Source organism: Homalodisca vitripennis, chromosome 5, assembly GCF_021130785.1.
Source record: "Homalodisca vitripennis isolate AUS2020 chromosome 5, UT_GWSS_2.1, whole genome shotgun sequence".
Lineage (NCBI taxonomy): Eukaryota > Metazoa > Arthropoda > Insecta > Hemiptera > Cicadellidae > Homalodisca > Homalodisca vitripennis.
The window spans coordinates 43,075,432-43,081,997 of record NC_060211.1 but is presented as its reverse complement, the minus strand read 5'-3'; positions in this window follow the sequence as shown (position 1 = coordinate 43,081,997).

Genomic DNA, 6,566 nt, shown 5'->3' with positions numbered 1-6,566 from the left:
TGGAAATAAAAAAATTGCTTAATACCATACTTTAAGTAATATATATGGAGTATAGTTGTCATAAATGATAAAGACTTTTCAATACAACTAAAAAATTAAGTTTATATGTTTTTATTATATACTTTTTATATGATTATGAAGTGATACTGTTGTAAAATTGTTATTGATTGTCTTAAATAAATTCTGTTTTTTGACTTGTAAAAAAGCAAGATTTAAAAACTCAAAGACTTGCTCTTTTTACGACATTATGTACGAATACAAATATTTTACAATGATCAAAGTTTACACTTAATCGTTCATCTTATAACAGTAAAACTTTAATTTCACTTCGCTTGCTGAGACATCAACAAAGTCACCGGTCACTCGTATGTGCGGAGATATTTCAACCACTTTCAATCAGCCAAGCATTTGGAAGAGTAGGTGGTAGGAGTAGGGTGAGTAGGTTTTCTTAAGCAATAGATCTGAAAAGTTTATTGTTTCAGGAAATGCTGCAAAAGGAAAATAAATTTGGTATTACACCAGCTCTGTCATTTTCCTCTTACATAATTGTTTTACATTATTTTATTTTAACAGGTTTATCAGAGAGACAAACCCAAAGTGCAATGCTACTTGATTCTGTCAGCGTGAAGGGAAACACATACTTATCCTTAGGTTGGAAAGAGAACGACTGGGTGAATTATGTTGACCTGTCAATTTTGCGAAGGGGTTCCCACGGGATCAGGGTTAGTCTTGCTGTCTCCCTTCGTTTACGTCACTGGAACATTCCACTATTTCATCTTCAATTTTTACCAGGAATACAAAATCAAAATAAGGAAAGTCTCTTCAGATCCAGACATTACATTACCTTAGTGCCTCTTGAATACTAAAAGTAAGACAAATTTTTACATTTGGCTTGCGTATCTAAATACGTTATTAAGTATTGAAAATGCAGAGCATTGTATACATAAATAACTATTAATTATACCTGAACTTCTTTATCTGTAACTATTTCCCATTCCTAAATAACTACATTAATTTTGTTACGTTCAAATTTCTCTATCTGTTCCAACTTGCCATATCATTGGCTATATTCCTTCCCTTTTGAATTTTATTTTTGTATTTGTCATTAAAACCAAAGTATTTGTCATTAAAACAAATTTGGCGTACTACCAATGTTTGTAATGTTTTAAACAACTATATTGAAGTGAACCTCGATTTTACAGTTGACACTAAAAATTCACTCAAAATTTAAGGAATAAAAAATAATGCTTATTTCTAATAGGTAATAGAGGCCGATGCCTGTATATGTTACTGCGTCAAATTTCTTTTATTGCTAACGAATCATAAAAAATTTTAGAAGCAGTAAGTCACTAATAACTAATTTGTTATATTTACAATTTTAACTGGTATGCTAATCGTTTTAAAGAATTAGGTCTAATGGCATTTGCAAAATTGTATTGTACTCCCTGGGAATTGAACCCGTGATCTCTCAGGTAGAGTGCTGGAGCCTTACCGCTATGCTACGGTAAAAGTTAATCTATGCTTGGTGTGTTTACAAATTTCCTTGACTTCTGTATGAACGTGCATGTTGACGTGCGGGTTTGTAACCGTAAACATTTCAACACGTCAGAGATTGTCCTTGTAATTACTCTACTACTCACAGAGTGTCATGTTTTCAGCGCTTTTCTAAGTACAGTTTATACGATTATTACTCCATTCGGCTTTTTATGTGATTGTCTTTTCCAGTAAAAAAAATATATTTTAGCTCGTTGAATTTCATATTTCAACGTATTTGCCATATGCTACATTATATAGTAAAATGTCATCACTGAAATGTACACGTCAAACTAGTCATGTATATATCCACCATAGATTCACAATAATTACTCAGATTTGTATACATCAGAGCATATTTGATTCATTTTATCACCGGAAGTATTATATACTGTATATTATCGAAATAATAAAATGCTATATATACATATATAACGCTATGCTGCAAGTGTACTGTACTGACGTTTAGACGAGAATTGATTACTTTCAACACTTTGGTAAGAATGCACGTGTGGATTTTCAATATTAACTCGTTTCTGAAAGTAAGTATACATGTTTCATCTACTATATCTTTTGAACAGCTATTTCAATCTAAAATAGCCTTTTAGAATCCTTATATCATCGGAATCCATTTTTCATCACTTGATAACACAATCAGAAATTCAATTTCGGTTGGCCAAGGGTTGTAAACCGTGATTCGTTTGTTATTGGCAACGGATAAAACCGATTAATATTACTAATTTAAGTTGTAATTATGTTACAGTTAAATTACCAAAATAACCACTGAATACTGGCAAATGGTGGTTATTTGATTAATTTTTCCAAGTTGTCATCTTATTATGTAATATAAATGAAAAAGATGGAAATAAATATATTCTATTCTATTCTATTAGCTGTCATCTTTTTATGGAACACACCAATCCAGCAAAATACTCGTACCTTCATCGCGAAAGTGACATTATTATCCAGTTAATGTCATATGATCAACTTTTATTGTATACTTAGTTTGTTCACAGGTATGTTTATTCCACAATTTTCTAGTAGCCATAATAGTTAACCCTAAATCAATAAAAAAATCTTGGGACGGTTATACCTACCACTTCACACATACTGAATTTCCCAAAAATTTAGTTGAACGTGAGAACATTTATCAGATTTTATGAACTTTCCATCCAGATTCACTCTGACAGACAGAAAGACAACGAAAAATTTCAAGGGGCACCTGTCATGATTTTTACCAAAGAATAATTTATGAATCACACTATCATTAAGTTTAAGTCATATGATGACTTTTCACAGTATGCTTCGTTTGTTTATAGTTTTAGCTATAGTTTCATATGTTTGAACCCAAAATCAATAGTGTTCAGTGTTGATCCAGGAGACCAAATTTCAAATCTCTGGGTACTTTTCACTAAGATTTAGCACACTGACAATCAGACAGACAACAAAACGATTTTGAGCAGCACCTGCCGTGACTTGTACTGAATAAGTTCCTATATAACTACGTTAGTTCAGACTGGGTACAGGTTTCGATATCAAAGGAGACTTATGATTTATAGAAAAATACAAGAAAGTCGTGGAACTAAAGACGTACGGACTCCGCATCGCTATTTTCAATGTTCAGCAATATGTCTACTGTCCAACACCACATTATGTTACACCACAGGGATGTCTTGGCTACAGCCCTAATGTGTTCAACTTATATGCGATGTAACTGCAGTGTTGTTATGTTGGCTTTCAGTAATTTTTAAGACTGAGACATAAGATTGTGGTAGAGAGAATCTATTAAGATTTAGTGATATTAAACTTATATTCCAACCAATGTATAGGCCTTTTTATGCAAGAATGGAATATTATACTCGTTGAAGGAGTATAAATATACTAATTTTGGAATATTTATATATTTACAATACACATTTAATTTATTTACTAAAACCATTGTGTGAGACTTGTTGTAAATTCTTCAATATTTTGCATCTACGTAAACATATTAATGTATGTTTGTCTCTGTAGAGTCTCAATTGGTTTTCATTGATTATTTTAATAAATGTGATATTCTTTATTCAAACTGCGTATTTTATTTAAGTTATAAATGCCGAATGAATATAGATAACAAAATATTTTATCATAATGTGTTTTAATGGGAAAATCATATTAACAATTCCAAAATCATACTGAATTTTCAAGCTTTCCTAACTGATTAATGAAATCAGAATTCTTGTCGTTCATTGCATAAGTTCTTTGTAATAATTGCGTATGTTTATTATTTATAATTTGATTGGTAATAAGATCAATGGCTTTTTATTTGCAAATAAAAAATATAAAACTCAAAAGTAAGTGTTTTAAATATTTTATCTTATAAGACTTAATTTAACTTCATTTTAAACGCTACTGTTTTACATTATTAACTAATTGCATTTTATTATGAAATAAATTATCAAATTAAACTATAAACAAAACAGTAGTATAGTTAGTTAGTATTGTACCATATTGTGCATCTTTATAGTCAATAATACACTTTTCAATTTTAGTTTCAAATAATTCCTAATAATAAAAACATCTTATTTAATTATTACTTTGAAAATATTTAACTTTCGCATTCCAAAACAAAGTGTGGTCTCCAGAAATAGTTTCATTTCATCTGATGACGTGATACATTTTATAAAGTTTTCCTCAGTATTCCAGATTACAATAAAACTCAGTTGACAGACCAAACCCTCGTCATTGCGACAATTCTCCGCCCTTTTGTGAAACTGTGAGGAAGGAATATATAACCCAACAGTTAGCAACGAATATCAAATCATTTGTCACTTGAATACACGTCACCAACAATATATCTCTAAGAGTATAATCCGGTACAAGAATATTCTTTCATATATTTTCATACGTATGGTTTTATATATTATTTACTATTATCATATAGTTATTATATTATTAATTTAAAAATTAAACTAACTCATAATAAACTATTTAATGAGATATTTTACTGTTACATATTTTCAGCATCAACCTAGTGCATAATAGGATCAATACATATAAACTTATATTGCATTCATAAATTCCGGGATTACTTTTATTATTATAGTAGAAGTATTTGATTATATATGTATGGTAAAATGTTTTATTTACTCAGTGTTCCAATTCTTCAAACAATTCAATGCAGTATACTACATGATATAACCAATAAGCTGAAATCTAGTAATATTTTAATATAAAGCCATAATATTGTTATAAGGAATTTGTGTTGATAACCATTAAAAGCCTATCTCTATTGGTTTTTTCCACTTTCAAAGTGTTAGTGTGGTCTAGTTTTACTTCTAAGCGTCAAATATATTTTGACTGTATGTACTTACAAAACCTAAGACCAACGTGGAGACATAAAGTATATTATTGCCTACTTACCGTCTGGACAGAATAGATGAAATCTAATATCATAATCATTGCAGTGTTCTGCAGGGATGTCAATAAACTATGTTAATTATTATTAGTCATACAAATTTATGTTGTTTTAACAAGTTAAGCTTACCAAAAATAGTGATTAGATGACAATTATTATTTAAAAAATTATTGTTTTGATAAATAAGTATGAAAACCACCATCGAGGTTGTGAACGATAACAGAAAATTAAGGTTCAAGAAAAGATGAATGGCGAGAGTCCTCTTGGAGCAGATCATTTGCCGGCCACCTAGTGGCCTCTTGGGGTTTGTCTAGTGGCCAAGATTTCGACATAACGATTGACTTATGTAACATCACATGACACAGTTCTATTTCTGGTTCTGCAAAATCAATTTATGCATCATGAATTTCTCATATTATATTGTTGTCCAATGCAACTTAAGTTCTTATAGCCAAGCATTTATATATAAAAAACGTAAATAATCCAAAAAATATATGCTAACTACACTTTTGAACAAACCGAAAACACGAATAAAATACTGTTGAGGGAACAAAAAATTATCCTAAAAAATATAGCACTTAAAATTGTTGAAAAATATGCCTGGAATGTAAAATCTTCTGATTTTATTTTATATATAATCTATACGCTTATCGACTTTTTCAAATTTCTGAATTTTTGTCCTTTTACACCGTAAAATTTATTTATTACTGTATTTAGTTGGGAAATAATAGTATAAACAACATTTTCCAAGTAGCGCCGTTTAATTACATTCATACATGCTTTGGTTACTTAATGAGAAGAATTAATGTATAAGAATCGATTTAAATATTACAATTCAATTAAGCATAAATGTTTGTATATTTATTTCAACACAAAGGGACGATTGATTAATTTCTTGTGTAGTAAATAATCTTATATGGTTGTGAAACTGTATATATTTAATTAAATGAGATAAAATTTAGTGTCTATAAGAACACACTTTACAAGACTAACAGTCTGAAACATATTTGAATCAACCGCACAATATCTACATATTACACTTAGTGTTTGCCATGTAATCAAATTCATTGATTTAATTTTTAGTTTATTTAAATATTTCTGATTGTATTTATTCCTTGAAAACTGAAAATTCCCTCATATTTTCTTGATTACATTTTATTGCCATCATAGTAAATGGACGGTAACATAATTCAGCTCCAGGAATTTTAGTGGCATATTTAATAAACAAGGTAGCTTTTATGAGGATATATTCTCATAATTCATAAAATTATCACGTGGAAAGCTAAGTGATATAATTTTCCGTGCCATGTCTTGACAGGATTCTCAATGTAGAGGACCTAATAATTCATGTACGTTTGTCTCAACTAAACTGCTATATTTCTATAGCTATGATACACAAGAAATAACACTTGGTATAATATTCCCATTACGAAGTGTATGGCTGATGTCAAAATAAGATTCAAGGTATGATTTTCCAATACTTTCAATGTTTTGCCTGAAATCTAATATTCTATCCACTGATGCATTTCATTACGATTTCATAGCCAATACAGTTATTTTTTTGTAGTCTCCTTGTTTTGTCCTTCTGACAATAACAACCTCTGATCAATAGGGCGTGAGCCCACTTTATAAAAAC